Source organism: Condylostylus longicornis, unplaced genomic scaffold, assembly GCF_029603195.1.
Source record: "Condylostylus longicornis isolate FDR11 unplaced genomic scaffold, ASM2960319v2 ptg000010l, whole genome shotgun sequence".
NCBI lineage: Eukaryota > Metazoa > Arthropoda > Insecta > Diptera > Dolichopodidae > Condylostylus > Condylostylus longicornis.
Window position 1 is genome coordinate 22,919,624 of NW_026577979.1, and position 26,442 is coordinate 22,946,065.

General features: G+C 26.7%; 1 protein-coding gene across 10 annotated transcripts in view; it reads right to left on the minus strand.

The window, feature by feature from the left end:
* LOC129619114 (disintegrin and metalloproteinase domain-containing protein 11) overlaps positions 1 to 26,442 on the minus strand; it is a 417,704-nt gene that overhangs the window by 350,506 nt on the left and 40,756 nt on the right. The gene's annotated exons all lie outside the window — the stretch shown is intronic.

Here is a 26,442-nt window from a genome sequence, read left to right on the forward strand (position 1 = left end):
AACTTGATTACCTTTTGAAATTATTGGAAACTTTTGAAATTTACAATTTTTATATTTAAAGGGATCTATATTTATATAAATATTCTAATATTGTATTTGGTGATATTTAAAAAGTATTTTTGTAATCAAGAATAGAATAAAATGAAATAGAATACCTTGAATCATTAAATTAGATCAGTTATATAAAAACAATAGATAAAAAAGCATTTTGAATATCATATGTTGTAAAATGGATTCCAAAATAGCTTAAAGATGTTTAAAATTTTCTTTTATATTTGGATAGTTACATTGTTTTTTATAATTTCTGTTTTTAAAAGCCAATGTCAAAATATAGTAAAATTGTGCAGAAAATACATACATACCTACCTTTGAAAATGTCTTATTTAATTTTAACTATATGTACATACATTTGCATGTTATAAATCTGATTTTTGATTACATAATAATAAATTATTTGCAATTTTAACAATTTCAGTATCTTAATTATTTATTGTAATTTAATTTGTATTAGACATTTTGTATTAAAATATAGTGGTTTATAGATTTTACCAGCCCGTGTGCTATACGAGAGCTTGTGATTACACAAAATTTGACATATCGAATTTTGTACATAAATAGGAACAAAGATTTATGTGTAGAATTATCGCTAACGCCGACAGAAAGACATGGCCAATTCGAACAGTTTTTATCCTACATTTCTATTTCTAAGCGATACAAACGGAGTGGGAAATACTCCTCTAACATATGTTCTTACGAGTAAAGTTAGTATAAATTAATATAAATTCTAAATTTTTTCGGGCATTCATTTTCCATTTTTAACATATGTTCTTACGAGTAAAGTTAGTATAAATTAATATAAATTCTAAATTTTTTCGGGCATTCACGTTCCATTTTTATTCCTCGAATCATAAAAAATTAAATCAGTAATGAAATGTTTTCGAATACAAAGTATTTCTCAAGTGAAACATGTGTTCTTGTTAAAAATGTCTAAAAATATACTAAATCCTTGTCATAGTTAAACAGAAAATGTGTATCTGCACGTAAATTAATATGTATTAGAAAAACACAATGATGTAGTAACTTAGTTTTTAACTCTAGCCAATCTTTAAACTCCTTTTCACTTTGTTATCTTTTGCTTATCACAATTATTTACGATTTTTTCACATTTCCACATACAAAATTCATTACACATTTGAATGTAATTTAAGTTCTTCTTATTTTTCACCAGGTGCTAAACAATAAAAATTATCCCAATATATCCTCATTTATAAACTATAAAACTTTACCTAAAAAACAGAAGTTAGTTATATAGGTAATGTAGGTACATACATATGCATGGAGTTCCGTATAAAGTGGCAAATAATTTTAGGAATGGTTGTTTGTTCAATTTCCATTAAAAAACTATGTGGGTTTGAGATGCAGATATACTCGTTTTCGAGCTACAGATTGTTGAAAAAAAATTGCATGTTGGTTTTTGAAATAAACGTGTACAACTTTGAAACCATGTGACATAGAGTTAGCATCTTGACAGAATAGACAGAATAGATAAAAGAAGAAACCACTTCTTTAAAAATCGAACTCACAAAGTTTTAAGCTCAAAAAGCGAACTTTAGGTAGCATAAAAATTGAGACAGTTACAAGCACGATACTATAAATCTAATGGGGAATAAGAATAAGTATTGCACTTATCTTAAATACAAAGAAATCCATAATTTAAAAAATTTATTATTTTTAATAAAAAGTGCTTTTTGTCATAAAAAAAAATAAAAACGTTTTGGTCGATATAAACCGACTAAATAATAGCCTGCACTTTAACAATCTCTGTTTAAAAATTTATTTTTGAAGTATACGTATCTTTCATTGTTAAGTTGCTATCTTTCATTGTTAGTTGTCCAATTAACTATAATTGGACTCACTAACCAAGTTTCATGAATTTAGCTTTAATATTTTTCTAAATATTTAAAATTTTCTTTCAGAGTTGTATGGTAAGTACCCGAACCTGTCAAGTCATTCCACCAAAACTTCAGGGGTATATGCGATCTATAAGTGGACACGCGACTGACAGGTTTCATGAATCTAACTCTATTATTTTTTTGAATATTTTAAATTAGCTTTTGGAACCTGTCGGGCCATTCAATTAAAACTTCTGGTTTATATTTGACCTGAAATTGGACATGCGGCTGCCGAGTTTATTATATTTAAAATAAACTTATTTAACAAAATAAAATAAACTTATTTATCCAAATATTTAAAATTAACTTTCGAAATTGTATGGCAACTACCCGAACCAGTGAAGCCATTCCAATAAAATTTTTAGAATGCACAGCGTAATTGGACACACCTTTACAAAATTTGATACTTTATTAGTATAACTCTATTAGAATAACTCTATTAGTTTTTGGAATATTTAAAAAACTTCTTTGAGTTGTATGACAACTATCTGAACTCGTTGCCCGAATTGGCCCAATTGCAACAGCAGCCGTCGTTGGGACAAAAGAAACTTGTGAAAGTTTTGTGTCGATTACATTATTCGTTTTTGAGTTATCGGGCGATCGGACGGGCCGACGAACATGTCTAAATCAACGTAAAATTTTACGCTGTGCAAGAATATATATACATGTCGATACCGGAAATAAAAAACTATTAAAAGGGATTCTGCGAACTTTTATTCAAACTTGGTGACATTAAATTTGCAGTTCATAATTACGAACAGGGTAGCTTTCCCTTGAAAGGATAAAACACATAAGAGCTGTTCAGTTCTTGAATGGTGCGGTGCACTGTAGTGCTTTTTGCACCTTTTTTGCACGATCGTTCCTGAGTAGGTTTTTCTTCAGTTCTTAAGCTTTTAGTTGAAAAAAGCTTTAGAACTGTTAAATTTTCTTATGTTAAATTTTCTTTAAATGACATCCAATATATTCAACCAGCAAAGCTTTCAAGTCTAATTTTAAAACCTTTTATGTACATATGTACATATATGAATAATATGTAACATTATTGAGAGAATTAAATTGTATTAGAAACCTTCTTATACAACTATTAATAATTTCATCTTTTTGCTGTCTTTAAATTTTATAAACTTTTTTAAATTCACCATTTGTCGCAGCTAATTAAACATTCTCATATGCATTGTTTTATGAACTACACAAATTAGAAGTCAGTTAATCGTCGTTGACATAGAATATAATCGCATTTACTTAAAGAAAAATAACATAAAATGTACTTTTTCTATGTTACATATACAAATAATGTTCAAACTACATATAACTATTAACAAAAATAACAATTTACTTGAATTATAAGTTCCAATTACATAATGTATAACAGATTCAGTTACATATACCATATTTCCAAGTTTTATTTATTACTTCTTAGAGAATTTGTATATTATCTAAACTAAACTATGTGCAAGATTCAAGAAAAATACTCCACATTTCTGAAAAACACTTCATATTTGATGAGGAAGAATAAGTAGTCGCATCTATTATTTTGCGGTTTTCAGAAAAGAGAACCCTGAAGTGTAGAAAAAAACTTTTTACATTGTCATTTTTCACTTTATTGTCATGTCTTTTTGGTTTTAATTCAAAAAAATAAAAAAATTAAGGTATAAGAAATTTGTATTTGTCATATGAAATGAGTTTAAGGTAAAAATAAACGTGATATATGGAGTTAAGAAGTTCTAATAACTAAAGAAATTTCTTAATCTGTTTAGAACAATTTGAATCTAAAGAAACCCTTGTACTTTTTGTTATGTAATATACATACATGCATATACAAATAATGTGAAGAACAAATGTAATTTTCTTGTTGAATGTACCCAGAATTATTGCTTGAAAATATTCGGTATTAATTAATTTTTATTAGAATGTGCAGATGGATTTGATGCTTATTAGTTTCACTCAGTAAAACCCGTTCGTCCATGGACCTGTTTACAGAACTTCTATACCCTTTAAGATGGAAAGCTGAAATTGCAGATGTACATAAATCTTTACTAGAAACTTATTTCCGTAGAAGACAATTTTTACACATCCTCAAAGTACTAAAAATGCAGTTTTTTAAGTAACGATTGATGCAAAACATGAAAAATTCTGCAAACGCTGAAAAGTAGTAACTGACTTTCGCTACCACTATTTGAATTTTAAAAACAAAATGGCCGTTAAAATTGACCGTTATATAAAATCAGTTTTTTTCAAATTTTTGATATCGTTTTTCTATTAGACCTTAGATTGTAGGGGTCTGAAATTTCAGTAACACTCAGATATCCATAAGTAGTTCATTTTGTTAGAAAAAATTTGTTTTCGACTACCACCCTTCTTATCCACTCATCGCCCGTCGAAATTTATAAAATTTGAATTCTATACCACCTTATATTTCCGAAACTGCAAGTTTTTCCAAATTTCTATAAATGTAGAATTCTAGCGGTAATTTCCACGCCATTAAAACAAATAATTATTTTTCTTAACTCACCCAACTAACTCTTAAATTCGAGCATTATGTTATAGCCTTTTTAAATTTTTTTTTGTTTTATTTCAAAGAATGTATATCATGCTACATTACAAGCCATTTGACTCAACTTTATTTTTCTTAAAAAAATTACGAGTATTTAAGTTGTATGACTACTTGTGATGGCTCTTATGTCTTAGAATCTATTTGACTTAGAAGACAGATATTTTAGACAACCTAATATTTGTGTCAATTTGTTTGCGTTGTAAAATTTGTTATAAGAATATACTAGTTTATGCGGTAACTGCCATACATTTCAGAAATTATGCAATCATATAAGCAATCATTCAAACTGCAGGTCAAAACATTGATAATATACATACATATATTAAAATAATGTATTAATATGAGGCACTATGTAAAACAAAAAAGAACAGTGTATATACTCTAAAATCTTTGATACCCGTATCACAGAGTTGACGCAACTAACTCAATTTATTTAAAAATATATATAGGTTTTATTTCATTTTGAATAAGTTGATTTTATTTTACGTCTTAATATCTACTTGAAACTGGATAAAAAATGCATAACATATTTTACAAAATAACGTTTCTCGAGAAAATATATTTCATTTTCTTATTGTGTTCGGAGCACTAATATAATTTTAAGTTGTGAACAACATTAAATTATTTTCAGTTTCTCGGTTTTCAGAAAATTAATCACTATACGACTTTCAATTTTTTAATTTAATTTTTAAATTTTGTAAATTAATTTCATTTTTTTAAAATACACTATTTCAGGTTATTCTAACATATTTCCAGTTCATACTTAACTATTGAAAACGTATCGGGTATCAACAAATACAATCTTCTAATTTAACATTAATTTACCTTTTAAACGTTCAGCTAAAAAAAAACTTATTAAAAGTTTCTTACCGTTTTATTTAATTTATCGCATAAAACATGATTAAAAAAGTCAAACATTTTTAATTCTCTTAGTCAAATTACAATATTCCTAAATTTCAATTTCTGTTTTAAGTATTTCTGGTCCTTTATACAAAAAAATAAAAATAAAACAAAATTGCTATTAAAATGTGATATCCCAGCCTTGATCTGTACAGGTATTTTTTTTTAATTTCTATTTCTTTTAAAGTACATAAGGATAACTAAACATCAACAGACAAAAAAAGGAAAAAAGTCTTTGAAATGTAATGAAAACGACTTTTATCTACGCTGATATTTTTTTTCCAGATATTATTAAAAGGAAAAATGACTAACGAATGTGCAATTAAAACTTTTCGAATTAAAAATAATAATCTTTTTTTCGCTTCTTAAAAATAATTTTGTTTAATATTTCTCTTTTTTTTCAATTCTTTTAATGCTATAAAAAAAAGACTATTTTCCTTCATTTTCTTTTTCTTTTTTTGGTTTCTAATGTGAAAGTAAAGCTAAAATAATCACCATTCTGTTTTCATACTATCCGTGTATTTATTTTTTGTTAATGTTAGAAACGTTTGTTTTAATACCCACATGGCAAGCAGACATACCCATTTTGATTTACCTGATTTCCTTGGAAATTAGCATTCTTCCCCAAGATTGAATAAATTCATGTTTTTAAAAATTAATTTAGTTAGTTTATGCAATGGATGAAATTTAAAAAAAAATATTTTTATTTTGTAAAAAGGAAAGCAAATAATAAAGAAGTAAAACAAAAATGTTTTTAATGAATGCCCGTTTTAAAATCAAAAAATTAGGAATTAATTCTAACCGAACGAAGAGTTTAGTGATTAAAACTTTTCTAACAAAAAAAACGTAAGTGACATTAGTTTCTTACTCTGCAGAATTTTTTCCAAAAGAAGAAACTAACAATTGCAGAAAGAAATGAAACTTAAAATCAAAGATTGGCGATTGTGATGATCAGTTGTTATGTTTATATTTTTATTTAATGGGGATTGTTGATGGAGAATAAAAAACTTAAATCATCGAAAATCAACATCTTTTAATTTTGAAAGCGAGAAGGCGAAGAAAGAAATTTTAATGCATATAATTAAAAAATTTGTAATTTCTAGCAATTCGGTGACATTCAAATTGCAAATAAAACGTACACTTTACAAAGTTTTATGATCGAAATTGTAAACTGAAAAATTTTTACAACGTACTCAACTGATTCAATATATTTATTAAACGTCAAATAAAAGCAAAAATAACGCCAACTGTGGATCTAAAAATTTGAATGCACTTTACTTAAACATTTAAAACATCATAGTATGCAATGAAAACTTAAATCGAACAGCTGAACATTTTGATATGAAACTTAAATTTTTTTTTTTAAATTTCATTTTAGATGGCACCAAATTTTCTCCATAGTAGGGAAGCGTAAATAATCCTCTTTTAGAGAGATTTCGGTCTGACGGACTGTGTGTGCATGCGTGTCTTTTAAGTTTGTCTGAATCGATTTTGATGAAATTCTATATGTGAGTTTATTTTGGCTATGGCACGGCTTGATCAACTGCTTGGATATATTAGACCTCTGGACCTTGACCTTTTTGCGGGCCAATTTTACATATTTGCGTATATAAAGAAAAATAATTAACCGATTTGCCAAATTCTATAAATTTTTTGGAAAGATCAGGGTTCGGAAACGGATCTTGGGGCCGATTTTGCTTTTTTTCCCATATCAACGAAACGGAGTGATAGAATTTCTTGAAAGTGGTCCAAAACGTAAAAATAATTTCATATTTATTGTTACAATGTATTGTTTAGGTAACATAAATTTGTATTAGTACGGTATATTAATTGTAATAAAATTTGAGACGATTTGGATTTGGATTTTAATTGTAATAAAATTTGAGTTCGATTTGAAATGTGCAGAAGAGCCTAGTTTTTGTTCCTATTCCTATTATTGGGATTATTAGAACCTTCCTAGACTATAGACAGTCAAGTATCAGTTTTTACAGGTCATTGAGTTAACAGGACGCCGTAGTTTTTGTTTATATTAAATATCAAAGGTTATTAATATTTAATGTCTATTTTTGTTAATATTTAATTTCGAAAATTATAGATGTATACAATTACTGTTATACATATTAACATTTTATTTTATTATATTGTATTATTAAGCTATAATTATAATATTAAATATAAGGTTTATGGCGTTATTACCATCTTTTTAACCCGAGGTCCTTCGTTTAAAGACCGGTGCTATTATTAACCTAATGGAAATTTCTTCATACAACTGCAGAACAGATGGATGCAAAATCAAAGGAACGAGTTAATTAAAAAATTTTTCTCCTCGAACTGGACTCGAACCAGTGACCTACCGCTTTCTAGGCGGACGCTCTACCAACTGAGCTACAGAGGTATGAAGAAATTGCCGACGGTGCATCATTGGACAGATTTCTTAAACATTCAATATAAAGGAAATGAAGTTTGAACAAAACCATTGTTAAAAATGATACACTTAAATGTGCCTACCCAAGCAGCATTTTTGTAGACTGCAACGTAAACTGCCACTAAATTTGGAACGCTAAAGTTGTTGTAGTTACGACACTGATAAAATGTTGAATCACTGGTATCAACAGAAAGTTGATTGACATTTTCAACATATTCACCACACCGGTATTAATTTTAATAAGAATTTTAAGCCATATGTTTTTTCTTCTTTTCCTGAACGTCATCGCGCTTAGACTTATGTTTATGAGAATAAATAAGTTAAAAATAATAAGAGCATAAAAGTTTTTAATCTGAATTAGGTGAATAAAAAAATAAAAATCTGATGTGGTCAGCACATAACCGACCGCAATGTGTATTGTCTAGTTAACTGAAAATGTTACAGAATATTATAAAAATATCTGTTAAATACTTCTTTCCAATTTTTAGGAGATTAGTAAGTTTATAGTTAACATACCTAAAAAAATGTAAATTTGGTTCTTACTAGAATTTCAAATTGTGCTACCCGAAGTCACTGAAATGCTCGCCAGTTAGTCTCGGTAACAAAAAGAACTCAAATATCAAATTTCAAGAAATTCCATCAATTCTTTCCGTAGACATGGTTAAAAATGTAAAATCGGCCCGCAGATCAGTTTTCGAGCCTTGATCTTTCCAAAAAATTTATATGTTCATTGTTTTAGTACGAAGAATTTAAGTATTAAATTTCAATGAAATCGGTTGATTATTTCTCTTTATATATGCAAAAACGTAAATTTGGCCCGTAGTAAACGTTCAGTTGCTGACGCCTGATTTCCTCCAAAAGTTAGGATGTTTGGCGGACGGTCGAGGGAAGCTTATATATGAAATTTCAAGGAAATCGGTTGAATATTTTCTTTAGAATTGTCAAAAATGTAAAATAAGCCTGCTAAAAAGTGCATTTCCGAGGCCTGATATACCCCAAAAGTTTATCAATCCGTGCCAAGTTTATATAAACGCAAAAAGCTAACGGTAAATTCCATGCCATTAAAAAATATAATTATTTTTCTTAACTCACACAATTAATCCTTAAAATCGAGCATTATGTTAACCCCTCTTTAAATTAATTTTCGCTTTATTTCAAAGACTGCATAAATCGTTCATCTTAAATATATGTTAGGAATCCTAGAAAAAGTTTCGTATATGAATGAAAATATTTTTAATAGTGTGGTAGATGTACTAGAACTAGACTGTGTTTAACCGCAGTATTTTCATGAATTGTTGAAGGAAAAAGTGTCAATCCATTGAATCAGACCATTGATTTGACTTAACTTGATTTACTTACATTGTATTTTGTGAATAGCACTGAATTCATTTTCATCTTAGTTATCAAAATTTCCTTCAATTTTTAAAAAAATGAATTTTGTAATTATTATGTAAGTAGTTTTAGAAGAAACAATTTTACAATAGACCAACTAATACCTAATTTAATAAAATAAAACTAATATTAGAATAACTAATATTATGGAAAAAAGCTTGGAAAATGAAGAAATCTGTTCTTCTATATTTCTAGACGTAGACCAGGCATTCGACAAGGTATGGCTTAAAGGCCTTGTATTTTAATTAGGACAAATGATACCATCGTCAATTTTGGAATCTTACTTAGCTGACAGATTATTTAGAATTAAGCAAGACCCTGAATACTCCACGCTAAGAGAAATAAGAGCAGGTGTGCCTTAAGGCAGTATTTTGGCCCAAAGCTGTACTTGCTTTACACGAGTGTTTTCACAAATAGAAAATGTTACGGTAGCCACTTTTGCTGACGATACTGCAATATTGGCAGTAGGATCGAACATTGACGATTCAACAAAAAAATTACAGAAGGCAAATAACAAAATAAGCCAATGGATTAGGGATTGGAAAATGAATTTGAATGAAGCAAAATCGGTTCACATAAACTTCTCCAATCGGAAAACGGTGAACCCACCACAAATTAGATTAAATGGCACATACGTAGCAATTCATAACTCAGCAAAATACCTAGGAATGACTTTAGATGTCAGCTAAGGTGAAAAGAGCATATAAAGAAGAAACACATAGAATTAGAAAATAAATATAGAGAAAATTATTGTCTCCTAGATCGTAAGTTCAATTTGGCAATTAAGAATAGGATATTGATTTATAGCCAAATCATTAAAACAATTTGGCTATATGGCATTCAACTGTGGGGTTGTGCTAAGTAGGCTCACTTTAAGAAAATTCAAACCTTCCAGAATAAAGTTCTACGGGGCATGGTAAATTAGCCATGGTATATGCATAACGCTGACATCCACAGGAGCTTAGGGGTTCCTTTGATTGTAAATGAAATTAGGAGTTCTGCTACAAAGCACAGGGTCGTCTAGAACAATATGTAAATATGAGAGTAGCTCGGCTGCTAGACAGTGGCGTTAGGACAGAAAGGCTTAAACGAACAAGACCTTTCGATTTAACACAAAATACCAATTTCCTTATGAAAGGTAATTACTTTACGAAAAAACCAAGTTAGCGCGGAGGTAATAGTTGGTCTGTAGGACCAGTTTTATCCGTTTAGAGTTAAGGTGATTTTTTAGGGTAGGAGTCACGCTCCCCCACTGTCGAAGGAAAAAGGCAGGTAGCGCCGTATTTCTTCATCTCTCAAGATTTTTTCACTTAGTAGAAAAAAAAATTATGTAAGCAATATAAGCCATATTGCTTCTGGCTCCAGACGAACCTATCCTAGTGTTCCTTTGTTACATAGTTAACATAGGCTTGTTTACAAGCGCATCAATATCGATAACATGTAAACTCGTAAGTTTGTAACTTGACAAGTGCTGAAAACTCTCGTTCCTTGAAAGAATTTTGAAATTTTTGCTCTCATTTTGTGTTCGAAATCAAAAATTTTTAAGATCCAAACTTTTCAACTCAAAATAAGACTGACAAAAGCATCCCTTAAATTTTTATTTTGTTATCATACGTTTTCTTAGAAAATTACTTTTCCAATTTGCGAATTTAAAATAATAGAAAATTTTGGTTGATAAAAACATATACGCTTTTTTGCCGAATATAAATCCAAAAACGTACTAATTCATTTTGCAAGAGTCCAATGACTTGAAACCTCTGTTCTTATTTTCTTTTTCCATTTTCTTATTTTTAACAGTCCATCATAGAGAACAAATACAAAATATGTATAAGGAAAAGAAAACAAAATTATAACATTTTTCCTTGTTCATCTATTTTGATTAATTAGGTCGGATATTCTTATTCTTTCTATTTCTTTCGTTTAGTATGACTACCTTAACATGATCCTGTGCCCTCTCACCTTATTCGGATTAACCAATACTTGCTCCGATTGTTTGAATATATTCAGGCTTATAGAGAAAAAGCAAAGAAATTAAATTCTTCCCTCTCATTGTTAATATTCTTACAAATATTGTGTTTCATTTGTTAAAAATAAAAATATAACAAATTTTATTCAAATTAAATTTTCAACATTATCGAAAAAAGGAATTTAATTTTCAAATACATATATTTAAATTATGGCTTTTTTATACAATTACATTGGTATCGTACTTATTAAACCTATACGTACATGTAAGTTTGTAAAATTTTTAAAGTCGCTCATTTTATTTTAAAGTCTATTGATTTAAACTTTAATTAAAAAAAATTAATTTACAAAAAATTTTATTGAATAAAGTTGGGTCAAACCAATGGTTTGTATTGTAGCACTTTTCCCTTCAACAAGTGAAAATTCTGCTTTTAAATACAGTCTATGTATACCTATCACACTATTAAAATTATTTTCATTCATATACAAAACTCTTTCTAGGATTGCATATTTTTAGGATGACGCATATATGCAGTCTTTGAAATAAAGCAAAAATTAATATAAAAAGGGGTTAACATAATGCTCGATTTTAAGGGTTAATTGTGTGAGTTAAGGAAAATAATTATATTTTTTAATGTCATGGAATTTACCGTTAGCTTTTTGCGTTTATAGAAATTTGAAAAAACGTGCGATTTCGGAAATATAAGGTGTCAAAAATTCAAATTTTACAAATTTCAAGGGGCGATAACTTGAGAGGGGGTGGAGATGAAAAAAAATTTTCTTCTAACGAAATGAACTATTTGTTAATGTCTAAAAGTCTCTAAAATTTCAAGCTTCTACAGGCTGGGATCTAGAAGAAAAACAACATCAAAAATTTGGAAAAAAAGGACTTTAGATAACGGTAAATTTGAACGGCCATTTTGTTTTTCTAAAGTTTAACTATAGTATACCGCGATAGGGGAAGCAAGCCACTGCCTTTCTGCGTTTGCAAAATTTCAAAAATGCTTGTGGTTTCATTGCAACAAATAGTTAAAATAGGCCATTTTTAGTGCTTTGGGGGGGTATAACTTCTAGAGGGGGGGAGATAGGTAAAAGTTTTGGACAACATGCTCACTTATGTGTTGAAGCAAGTTTTTTTTATTGTGCTATGAGAAAAAAGTTTCTTTCGTTTTAAAAATGGAATAAGAATATGGAAACTCCTGGCAATTTCAAAACTACAAATTTCTAAGAAAATTATAAAAAGAGAACCTGGAGCTTCTCATATAAATCAAAATATTATCCGTTTTTAAAAAAAATTAAAAAATAATTTTTAATTTTTAGTGAAATTATCTAACCATTTTTCATATTCTAAATTGTGTACAGAAAACCTCAATTTTGAAAAGATTCATTCACCTCAATATTTAAAACTATAATTACATAACGTCAGTAATAATTTGCTTATTAATATTTTATGGTTAGCTACGTATTTTGGTTTTGGCATCAAAATCTCTATGTCTGTCTGTATGTATCTAATTTGTTTTTGCTTGAAAAGATTTGTTCATCATTGTGTACTACAATGGCGAGTTTTTAATCTCATTGAAACTCACTAAAAATATAAGATACGCATTTCAAAATCATATATTTGTAAATAATATTCTATTAAAAGAATGAAATTCAATTGAAAAAGGAAAAAAATCCACGTACATTATGTATATATAGATATGTGTGTAATTTGCATAGATATATAAAATACTTGAATGTGCTTCCATTACCATTGAATTATTAATTAGACCGAAAAAATGGTCTAAACTTATTTAATAATTATTTAATTAAAATGGATTTTTTTTCTATGTACAATTCGAATAAATGTATTATATAGCTTTACCGTGCCCAATATCCATGTAAGTTTGTATATCTGGATTTTTTTCTTTTTTGAATGAAACAATAAAGTATACGAATAACCTGAAAGATTCTAATTAAATAAATTGGGTATTTGTTTAGTTCAAAACTGATGATGAATCAGTTATGAAATAAAATTAGAATGAAATAAAAAATATAGAATCAAATAATTCTTGGTCTTGCTATATAAAACAGCCTTTGAATATAATTGAAAATTAAGCCAGTCTCTCCAATAAAAAATACTAATTAGGAGAATAGAAGAAAAAAATTTGTTTGATAAGCAACAAAAGGTTTTTACCATGATTCATGATTATAAATTTACGAAAAGAATTATTTTATTGGAAAACTAATCAGACAGGTTTTAGGAAATTTTGAAAAATTATGTCATAACTTTAAATTGATGATTTTAAAACTGTCACTCTTAATAAATCCGTTTTGGGGGTAGAAACATTTCATTCAGATATTTATTTAATGGCTACGTAAATTTACTTAAGTTTATTTAAGTGCTTAAGTTATATATACAAACAAATACATATAGAAAACTTTTAAGTATTTTAACTAATACTATAAAGCGAGTAATGTGTTTTTAATTGATATTGTCGCTTTATTACATTAAATTACATAAGATTGAATAAATGGTTCTCTAACAAACTTGATTTGCACTAAATATTAATATTTCACACAAACACACACATTGAATTAAATTAATATGAAACTTTCATTATGTTATCAATAAGGGTAACGCATTGCTTTTAGCAGCTGCATTTATTTATTTCTGCTGTTAGGTTCATATATGTGTGCACAATATCTTGGAACTGCGAGCAATGACAATTGAATAATTGACGAATAAAATTTAAAAAATTTTTCTATTTACTTCAGATCTTTAACTCTTCAAATTAAAACTTAAGATTCGCCCAATAGTCTAAAATTTATAATGTGTGAGTATAATTTCATAAAAACTAAAATTTTCCCAAAATAACGTAACCCAACATAAAAATTACCTTAGATTTTACTCTACAGCGTCATAAATACCTCAGTTTTGGCTAATTACCACGAATTTCGATAGCTCTGTGTATAATAGACATACATATGTACATTTTAGCACTTTTCCAAAAAATTTTTGAAAAAAGTGCTTATTAGTTTCACTCTGTCTTCTACACTCTTGAAGATAGAAAGCTTAAATTTAATATCCACATAGATCTTTACTAGAAACTTATTTTTGTAGAAGAAAATTTGTACTTATCTCCCCCCCCCCCAAAACCCTAAAAATGTAATTTTTTAACTATTTATTGCAGTGAAACCATAAGCATTTTTCGAATTTTGCAAACGCAGAAAGGCAGTGGCTTGCTTTTGCTATCGCGACAAACTATAGCTAGACTTTGACAAAGCAAATTTTTGATTTTGTTTTTGTTCTATCTCGACCCCCTCTCAAGTTATCGCCTTTTGAAATTTGTAAAATTTAAATTTTTGACGCCTTATATTTCCGAAACCGCAAGGTTTTTCAAATTTCTATAAAGGCAAAAAGCCAACGGTAAATTCCATGACATTAAAAAATATAATTATTTTTCTCAACTCAACCAATTAACCTTTAAAATCGAGCATTTTAACCCCTCTTTATATTAATTTTTGCTTTATTTCAAAGACTGCTTAGATCGTTCATCTTAAATATATACAATACTAGAAATAGTTTCGTTTATGAATAAAAATATTTTTAATAGTGTGGTAGGTATGCTAGACTGTATTTAAAACCAATATTTTTACTTGTTGAAGGGAAAAGTGTTACAATTCAAACCATTTGTTTCACCCAACTTTATTTTTTCGAAATTTTGTTTTTTTTTTAAATATATGCATTTTAAAGAATCTATTATAGTATATAAGCTCATACGGAAATATTGTTGCAAGGAATAAATACTGAAAAAGTTTGAGTATAACTATTTCTAAAACCTAATTAAACTATTTCTGAATCCAAATAATTACGTAAATTCAAGGTCTAAAATTTATAAATAGTAAGATAATCCTACGACGTCATAACAAGTTATTATTATACTAATTTCTATTTGATTGAAAAAAATTAAAGTAGTAGAATTAATATTTTTTCAATGGTTTGAAGTTAATTATACGTGCACCTGTACTTGTCTTTATTCAGAAAGATTTAAGGATTTATATACCACAGCTCCTCAATACCACGGGCGACCTATTTAAAAAACAGTGTACTTCCCGCAATCAGTGCCGGAGAGCTTAACACAACGTGTAAGAGTCTCATCAGTGGTCTAAAAAAATTTTTTTACAATGGTTATCCAGCAATTTAATCAGTTAGTTCAGGTAATATTCGTCTCAATCACTCTATCTGGCAATACAAACAAACAGTCTAAAATTATTTCTAATTTTATCTAATTTAATTTTTTTATATGCAATGTCTTTATTTTGCAAATCGGGATACTGTTTGTTGAGTTACGAGAATATTTTAAATTTACATACATATATACATATGCATGTTTGTATGCAGAATATATGAAGCACAATATAATTTATTTGTAAAAATTTACATATGTGTTTACATATTCAAATAAATACGAACATATTCATATATATGTGAATATGTTCGTATTTATGTGAACAAAAAATAAATATACTAATAGAAAAACAAAATTAAAATAAAAAAAACCATTTAAAATAACAACACAAAATTGACTTTTAAATGATCAACTTCCTATTATATATACTTATACTACATAAATACAATCAATGTAAAGGTAAATATTGGTCACGTAATGAAATTTTATACCAGATAATTTCAGATTGATTATTCATCTGAAAATAAACATAAAAAAGTGTGATGATATTAAAAAATGAACAAACATGCAACGAACTAGACTACGCCTGCACAATTTTATTTTATAGAAAATTGGTAAAGAAAAGTTAATTTAAACAAGTAAAAACATTTCAATCGGTATAAACGGACCGAATTATACCCTTCACCTTGGCAATCTGAGTTTAATATTTGTTTTTAAAGAAATATCTAGAATTAGCTTCCATTGTTGTATGTCCAGTATTCGAACCTGACAAACCACTCTATAGAAACTGCATGGATATGTCTGACCTTTGGACACATAACTGCCACGAAGGTGCAGGGTATAAAAAGGGATTTTAAAAAAAAACTATATCAGCTGGATATACCAATGTTTTTTCTTTTGAAATAAAATGTTTTTTCTATTGAAATGCTAGTTTCATAAAAATAATCGGAGACGAAATAAAAGACAATATTAGAGCAGTGCTTATTTCCCAAAAGATTTGGTTTTCCATATACTCGTCATATGTGATGCTCTTTAATTTTAATACAGTAATTATTATTTAATTAATTCAGTAATTATTTTTAATTCACTATAATTAGAAATTAAACTACATTGTTCAAAATTATAAATGTACTGTTACGAGTGAATCAAAAAACCTGCTTTTCATAAAAGTAAAAGGCATGAATATCTTTGCATTTAGACAGAGCAAAATATAATGAAAGTATAATTCACAGAACCTATACAATTTTATAATGATTTTATTGATACTTTGCGAAATTGTAATTTGAATTTCTTATATAATTGAATTGAAGTAAAATATAAATTTTAAATAATTTCTTTTAGAAATATAAACATTTTGATTAATTAAATGATTGCACTTAAAATTGTTTAAATAAATTTTACCCAAAAACCATATCATAAATATGTTTGAATTTATAGTGAATAAAGATCAGGTGATACATTGATGTACATATGTAATATAGTTTGTGAAATTTAAAACACCAATTATTTTTATATTAACCCGCTGGAAAAATGTTATTTATTTATGAACATATATAACTAAATAAAAAAAGGTTTCTTAATTAAACAGTACAACCCATAAGAACAGATACCGACATATGCATAATTCACATATAAAGTATGAACTTCTACTAGAAACCAAAATCTACATTTGGCCCTTAAAATTTTGGCGAAGTTTTCAAATGATATTTTCATAATTTTATGGAACCCTTTCGTTAAACCCTTTGCGATCGATTACGTGCTGAACAGCTCAGGTTTTTTGTTTGAAGTGTTTAGATGCAATAAGTTTTTAACTCTAAAAAACTAGAAGGAGAAGAAAAGAGCATGTCTTCGATACTATACAATATTATTCAAAATTTTAGATTAGAGCAAATATTTTAAATAAAGATATCTATTTAAAATATTTACTGTAAGAAAAGGTACGTTAAAAACTCGTTGTGGTTTCTTAAATAAAAATTTTTCGATTATCAAAATAAAAGTTATTCGGTATGGAGGTTCTGAAATTGAATGCAAAAAAAAAATCTGATGTGGCCAGGACAAGTAGTCAGCACGAGGTATTATCGGAAGGTAATCAATGCAGAATCGATGTGTAATCATGTAGAAATCATGTACAAAAATGCATCAATACGGTAATACTTTAAACTTTGGTGTCCAAAAATGTCACAAATATGCATCGTATGCGCATCATATTAAATTAGCTTTTGCATAAATTTTTTTTGTGATTTTGTATTGATGCAAAGTTTTTTAAGTAGAAGCTGGGAAGTAAATAATTTATTATTTTAACTCAATAACTAATAAAGTTAATTATTTCTTTATGCACAGTATTAATATTTTTAAATGTTCCATTATATTTCTTCCAAATTATATTTCTTCCAAATCTCAATTGAAATTAAAAAAATTTTTTTAATAGATTTTCAGTTGTTAATAATTTTAATACTTTTACATAAAACCTTCTCGAAATAAACGTCAAGTTTCAATGAAATTGGTATTACTAATGTAAAATATTACGATTATTAATTGAGTGATAAAAATATTTTTTAGAAGTTTTACACTTATTCATTCATGACTAGCTAAGGCCAGTTGTAATTGAATAACGAAACTTTCAAAAATACAAACGAAACAAAATTTCAGGGATGTGGAAATCACTCAAGTCGTTACATTTTAAAATATTCACTCAAAGTGGCTTATACTTCTTATATTTCAGCTACTGTTGCTATTATATTTTGCAGAAAAGCTTCATATTACCAGAACTTCTGAACAAGTTTAAAAATGAACAAGCGAGCATGCATATTGTCCAAGATATTGTCGTTGATTCTGTGAATAATTTTCAAACCACCATAAACATTCAACCATACACGAATTCCGAATTATTTAAGTTGTAATTCGAGTAGCCACGTTTTAATAAGATTTTATGTTGGGGTGTTCCTATTCAATGTTCACATAGTTTTTAAGTTTCATGTATCCCTAAAGTCTTACTTCACTACCTTATAAAAATCTTTACACTTTTCTATTAAATAATTATTTATCTTCTAATAAAATGAAAAATTACTTTAATTTCTCAAAATAAAATAAATTATAAACACAAGAAATATATACAAAATTGCAAAACCGACCGAGAATTTAGTTAAACATTTTTTGAAAAGTTGCCATTTATACATTATCTTGACAGGACATAAAATTTTCTTTAAACTTAAATTTTTTCATTAAAACATAATACTCACATAGCTATATACATACTTTTAGAAGTTCTTGAAAATATTATGGAAATATACTTTTATTATTATTTATAAATAATTAAACATGGAAGAGGATCATTTTATTCAATTTCTTTTCAATGTCTGACAGAAGTGACCACTTTTTGGTACTTGACACATTTAGTGCCCTTTATATTAAAATATATTTCAAATAAATAAAAACTAATTCTTAAATTTATTCACTAAATAATTAACTCCCTTTCAGAAAACTTATTAATTATGACTCATTCCAAATCTATCACACCCATATATTCACTTAATTTTTTACCATAAAAAGGAAAAAGTTAAAATAGAAAATGTTCAATTAATCAAAACTTCAAAGTCCCTTTCTTCTCTTACAATATCCACTTAAAATATAAAACTAGCATTTATCTGTAAATGATAATCTACATTTTTGTGTATTATGGTGATAGAATATGTAGGTAGATTATGTATATTCATATTATTATACAAAACCACATATTGAAATATGTAAATGTCCTTAAAAGGATCCATTCTTAAATGACGCCTAATGGATTTAACAAAAATCTTTATGTTGAATTTATGTGTGTATTTATAGGCAAAATGTTTATCTAATGATAAAAATTTTAATTCATAAATTAACAAAAACATTTTTGGAGAAAAACAAAAACTAGAAAGATTGAGAAATGGGAAAAAATTAAATAAAATCCTTTTTGTAGAAAATAAAAAATTAAAAAAAAAAACAAAAATAACAAGACATGTAAAGAAAACAATGAAGAACCTTTTCCAATATACATACATTCTACAAATAAAATTTACAACGTACATTATTTTCTCATATTCATTTTAGTATATATATTTAAAAGTTACCAACATTTAAAAATTTTAATCAGCACTTTTCAAACTAAAAGTTCATTCAAATTTGAGGAACTTTGATTATCTTCATTAAACTGTATTCAGTGGAAATTCTGAAATCGACTATAGAAAAAGCAAATTGATTAGGCTACTCGTAGAAGACTGAGATTTCACGTTATTTTGTCACCAAGGTTGCAAGACAAAATTTTTTCATATATCATAAATTACAAAAGTTATGGCTGTTTGTAATACATATAATAAAAAAAAAACTTTAAGAACAAACTTGTAAACGAAATTTCATAACTTGGAACCTTATTACACAATATTGAAATTGGTGTCATAGCAATGTAATACAGGATTTTTTATTGTATCTTGAAATTAAAGCTCTACGAACTTGAAATCAACTTATAATTTAGTTAACCAACTATAAATAATTACAGAATTGTCCTTTAATATGCTCTATATATTCTTTATTTGTGAAAATTATTACGCAAAATATTTTTATGTGAACCTGACATTTACAGTCAAAGGCGTTTTATTTAAAATTGATCTTATATAACTTAAAGAGCTTTTAAAATTAAAGAATTTTAATTTGAAATCAAATAGTGAAATTAAAAAGAATAAGGTTTGATGAACTTGGCTTTAAAAATATTAATTTGGTATCGTTACATCTTTTTTCAAAGCATTAAAGCTTCATAAAACCACATGGATATTTTATTTTTTCTTATAGAAAAAAAAGTTCAGAACAAAAAAAAAATTCACACAAATAATTTCATTCGCCAGGTTTACTAGAAATTTCCTTGAAATTAATAACCCATACTGTCATAATATTTTATACGTTTGGCAACATTTATACGTTTCAAGAATAAAAAAAAGAAACACTAAGAAATATGGTAAAACTTGATTTGAATAAACAAAAACGTTATGAGAAGTAATAAAAAGGCATGAGAACATATTTGTATTCAACATCTTCCTACATACGAAATTTTAAGTTGAAATATTTCTCTTAAATCCTGCTAAAACATTACTGTATCTCTTTTTTCTATGGCTAAAAAAATATAGCAAGAATACTTAAAGTTGATTTGTCCAATTTTAAGGTAACCGTGTGACAAAGTTTAAGAAGTTTTTAAAGTTTAAAAATATTCAAATAAATTAAGATTACTTAATACCTATTTTGTATCATCAAACTGATCAAGTAAAACACAAAAATAGTTTGTTTGTTTTGTTCCTATTACTGAGTACAAAATTTCTGCCCCTTTTAAAATATAGGGCCGATATTATATATAAATATTATATTCAAGAATATGAACAAAGTTTTATTAAATTACACTTTCTTTCAATTGGTAAATTTAAAATTTTGCACAAATGGCCAAAAATTTAGGGTTTTAGCTTGAAGGAATATTTTATACATATAGGGAAATTCTTAGGAAAAAGATGAACAGTAAACATGGGATTACTTAAAAGAAATAATATTATTTTAAATTTTAAAATTATCTAATGAATAAAATATCTCATCAAATAAATCATTAAGTAAGTTTATGTTTTATTATGAATTTTTCTTTTCGCAAAGTATGCAACAGAGGGGTGTAGTTTATTGCAACAATATAAAAGGATATACTAGTTCTTTGTTACTAAAATTGTTCAAAATAAATTTGCTTCTTTTGAAAAAAAAATTCTTGGCACTTGAAAATTAAACTTAGGTTTTTCTCTTGTATAACACAGTTTAGAATGTTCCATTTAAAAGTTACTTCTGTAAAACTTTTTCTTTATTACATAAAGTATGTATGTACATATGTATGTATTTTGTTGCGTGTAATAGAACGCGGAAACTAACAACATCTTGCTTCCATTAAAGTGCTAGGATCGCTTTTGAAACTTTATTTTTAATCTATTAGAGCGTACTACTGTCAGAAAGTTTATAGATTTAAATGTAAAAGCAAAGGTATTGCATTTCAGATTGCATACATAAAATTTTGGTCTGTGTATGAAATTATGAAAATAAGAATATTTGAAACATAAAATATTTTTAAAACTTGTACTCTATTTTTAAAATGACTCTATATAAATGGTGGTTCTTCAAAATTAAAGTTTAAAATAACATTTTTCCACAATCAAAAGAAAAATTAATTAGGTGAATTTTTATGTGAAATCTAAGATCTTAACAATTTAAAATATGAATGAGTTGTGGGAAAAAGATTAAAAAGAATCTGATCAATTTTCAATTTTAATGCGATTTCAAACAGTAAAATGAAAAAATTGGAATAAAAAATTAAAAGATTTTTGTCTTATTTTTATTTGCGTTTTTTTCATCTCATTTTCTTTTTGTACTTTGTAATTTTCTTTCCTAATCTTCTGAATTATTATTGTTTAATTTGTATACGTTCTATATGTTTGTATCATTCAATCACTTGAAGCATCCTTTTAATTTTAGAGAAGATTTCAGAAAGAGAATACGAAAATGAAATCATTTTTTTTTTCTTTGCAAGTGTATATGTAAATATATGGAAGAAGAAGAAATTAAAATAGGGTAAACACTTGTGTAATCCCATTTAGTACTCGCTATTGAACATTTAAAGTACATTCGTTTGCATCTTTCCTTAATATTATTAATGATACATAATATAATTTTGTATACGCTTATGCAAATAAACAAACATAAGTATATATATAAATATTTATAATACAGTCGAGTTCTTCTTACTTGTAAGAAGAATTTACATCTTATTTTTATTAACTCTAAACGGTTACCTTTCACATATTCTGGCTTTCTCTGCAAGAGGTTTGTGTTTAACCCTATATAATTGGATTTCTATATACAAACTAGCATTTTACTTACAAACACCCTTCCACTAAAAAATTCAGCTTTTTTAATATTTCCATTCATATATGCACCGATTTTTGGCGAAAACTTTTAGATAGATGACAAAATGTGAATTCATAGAACAGTTTTTTTTTCGTAGCAAAAAAATTATTGGTTTTCGATTTGTTTCAATTTTCTTTATCAAAATTTAGCTTTAGCATTTCGATATTAAAATATAGAAAAAATATCAGTTAAATATAGTTTTTAATATGAGTAACGTTTATCCAGTTATAATTATTATAGAATCGCTCATAGTCTCGGAATTACTATTCACATTTTTAGGTTTGAATATTAAAAAAATATATTTGTGTACAAATACCATACATTAATAATAAATATAATACAATTTATTTAAATTCTCTTTGTTGGAATCATCATTATTATTGCAATGTAAAACGTCTGCAATGTCTCTCTGTTTTAAATAAAATGGATAATGTGAACAATTTTTATGCGATTTATATTTTTATATTTATGTATGTAGAAATTAAGCGTAAATATAACGTTTATATGATATACATATATAGCTATATATGTATGTAATTACATAATAAATGGATATGGATAGATTAGGTGTATGAAAAAAAAAACAGATTCCATTTTCTTAGAAGTCTTATATAGGTTTTATTTCTTCTTCTGTTTTTATATCTACATACGTACAGTATAGTTCATTTTTCTCTTTTTTCATTGCCATTGTACTAGGGTACACAAACATTATAATAATATAGTGAGCACATTTTATGAACATAATTTGTTTTAAGCTACCACACAAAACATATTTTTTATGCAAAAAAATTATGATGAACAAAAAACAAAGAAAAAATGGATGAAATGAGACCAAAAAAAAAACACAAGCGGTACAAAGATGAAAAATTCTTTTTTAATATTCTAATCACGTTTCCAAGTTTTTCTTTTTTTGTTTTGTTTTCTGTTCTTATTTCTTAAAATATTTTTCTCTATATTATCTTCTATTACAACAAATGCTTTTAAATGCTTGCTTATACATTGAAGTGAATGAGGCTGACCATTTTTACTTAACTATTAAAACAATTTTTCTTTTTGCTTTTGGTTTAAAAAGATACCACTAAAGTTTCAGGGATATTCAGTTTCCAATAATAAAAATCTCTTGAGATTAAAATCAATAAAATTAAGATCATTGTTAGTCCTTTTCGATTTCATAGAGCTTTAAAAAATCTTCACATCGATTATATTTATGTTTGATATCAAGCAGTACCTAATTATTTGTGGTACGGATACCTATTTTAAAATAAAGTAGGAGTTATCGGATAACACCCACATTAAGTACTTATTCAGAATTCGTGTATTATACTTTATATTTCAACAAAATTCGGATAAAATATTTTCCAAATGTATGTATTTAAATTACCTTTTTACTAAATCTTATTCTGTACTGTGGAATGATTACTATGTATGTATTTTCAAACATAATTTCTTTAAAAAAAATTTCATAATTCCAAAGTTGAGTATTTGAAATTTAAAGTTTTCATTTGTGGTTTTGAATACATTTATTATTTAAGCGAATAGACATTTATCAAACATAATTATTATAAAATTTTATTTTGAGGAATTTAGTTTTAGAAAGTTTTAAAGCCATTTTAAATTTTGTAAAAACCCGAAAAAAATTGAAGCAATAACAATTTATCCATAAAAAAATATATAAAAAGATTGCTCTAAGTAGGTAAAAAACAGCGAGATGCTAATATAAAGAAATTTGGTAGATAAATTTGACAAAATGACCATTATTTTCTATAAACATCGTTATAGTTTACAGCAAAAAAATAGTTTTTTTCTTTATGGCAGTTGCCATATACCATCTAAAGTTACTTGGGATCTGGTAAAGTTACACATCTCGCGACGTGGCAAAGTTACAGTTTCAAAATTTTGTAATATACAAATAAATATAATAATTGCTTTGGGTAAAGGCCGTTGATATTGGATGGGAAAATAATAAAGTGTTTTGTCCAATTGCAGATATTTCTTTCTCTCTACGTAAAATTTATAAAGACAATCCTTGTGTGATCTTAATTTAATGAAATACATTTCCAATTACTTTTTATGTACAAATCAAATAAATCTTTTTAAGAATTTTTAAAATTTTCACATAATGACAAAAAATTTAATTATTTAATCTACTTCGAACCGTTCTGTGTAATTAATGAAAATAAAAAATATCGATAATTTTTTCGGCGACATTATATCAAGTAAAAGATTTATAGGAAAATCTTAATTCAATATATTTTACCGATATATTTTTGGTGCAAGTCCCAACGCTAAATATAGAATTAAACCATAAAATTCCAAGAACTTTCTCATTACGATTTGATTAAAAATTTGAAATTCCCCAGTATACGTTTTTCTAAAAAACAATTTTTTAGTTCTGTTGTTGAGTAAAACTAAACGGCCAACGTAGAGCATAATGTGTCCCAAAAGCTTATCTCTTCATATTAAAAAAGCAAAATAATGTATAGATAAAAAAAAATCGTTTTAAAATCGATTCACTCGAGGTCATACGTATTTCGAGATGCAATAAACCGATTTTACCGAGAAAATTATTCATTCATCCTCTCCAGATGAAGTAATGCATTTGTAAATTCATGAAATATGAAGTAATTATACTTCAATTATCCTATGTAATGCGACTTTATGCAACTATTTAATGTTTCTGCTTTAATTTTTTTTTCTTTGTTGTTTTTAAAGAATTTTTTTTAACATTTAGTCACAAAATCCTTTTAACTAATTTTATAATAAAACATAAAAAAAGCAATGCTTAAAAAAGCAGTACAAATATGTAAATGTGAAAAACAAAAAAATTAAGGGTGAACTGAAAGGTTAAACATTTTTATATTAACAAAAATTTAATTAAAAATTTTCATAATTTTTTCGTCATATAATTTTTGTGTATAAGAACTTTTACATAATTTGTATGCAGTTGTATAATTGATTATAAGTATATAAATCGGATGCGCTAATTGGCATATTTCGCAACGGGAAACATAATTACATGTCAACAGCATTTAATGCAATTAAATTTCATAATATTATTACCTACTCTTTTTCTATCTTTAATTTTAATGTTGAGAATTTCTATATTAATTTTGTTGTGGACTTGACAGTATAAAATTTGAATTTTAATTTTTTACAAAGTTATCAAATTTAATTGAGTTGAAAAAGTTGAGTAGGTATATCTATCTAAACATTGTCTGCATGTATGCCATAATTTAATTACTAATTGTTATAAAAAAATAACAGTATAAAAATAGAGATAGTTCCATGGAAATTCTTTTGCAATAATGTTTTTTTTAATTGAATTAAACAGTTTTGGATTTTTGTTCTGATCAAAAACAAGCCTTCTTCTGTGAAAATGAAAAAAAATGCTAATTAGGTAGCGGTAGAAATTATTATGCTAGTTTGTTTACCCAATTTATGTAGTCTTTTATATTTTTAATACCTGCAAATCTTGGTAGTCATGTCTAATACAACTTCCAAAATGTTGTTCTTCAATTTACTACAGCATTAAATTTTTGTACTTTAAAAGAAAATACTCCCAAAATTGTTCAAATTCAAAAATTACTACCTGAAATTCTCAACAGGTAGACGGATGCAGTAAACTAATACGCAAATTATTTTGCAGTTTCCTTGAAAATGCATTTCAAATAAAGATCATTTAAACTAAACTATTACCTTTAATTTAAAAGTTTTCTTGATCTATATAATATTATGAGTTTAATCATTACATAAGATCATACTCTACAAAAAAAGATTTTACGAACGTATGTTCGAAGGGTATACTAAATTTTCCTTACCATTTGTAACGCTAAGAAATAACGGTCTTAGATATAGACTCAAGTGTATGTTTTTGATCAGCGTCAAATTCTGAGTTGATTTAGTTTTGTCTGTCCGTCCGTCCCAACGATAACTCAAAAACTAATTGAGCTAATTTTACCAAATTTTCACAAATGATTTACTGTAGTAAGTGCCAGAACCCTATTTAAATTGGACATGATCGGGTTACCGATTCGGGTAGCTGCCATACAACTTCAAAAGTTATTTGGCTATATCTCAGAAACTATAAAAGCTGTGGTATTGAAATTTCACATTAGTAGGACCGATGTGCTT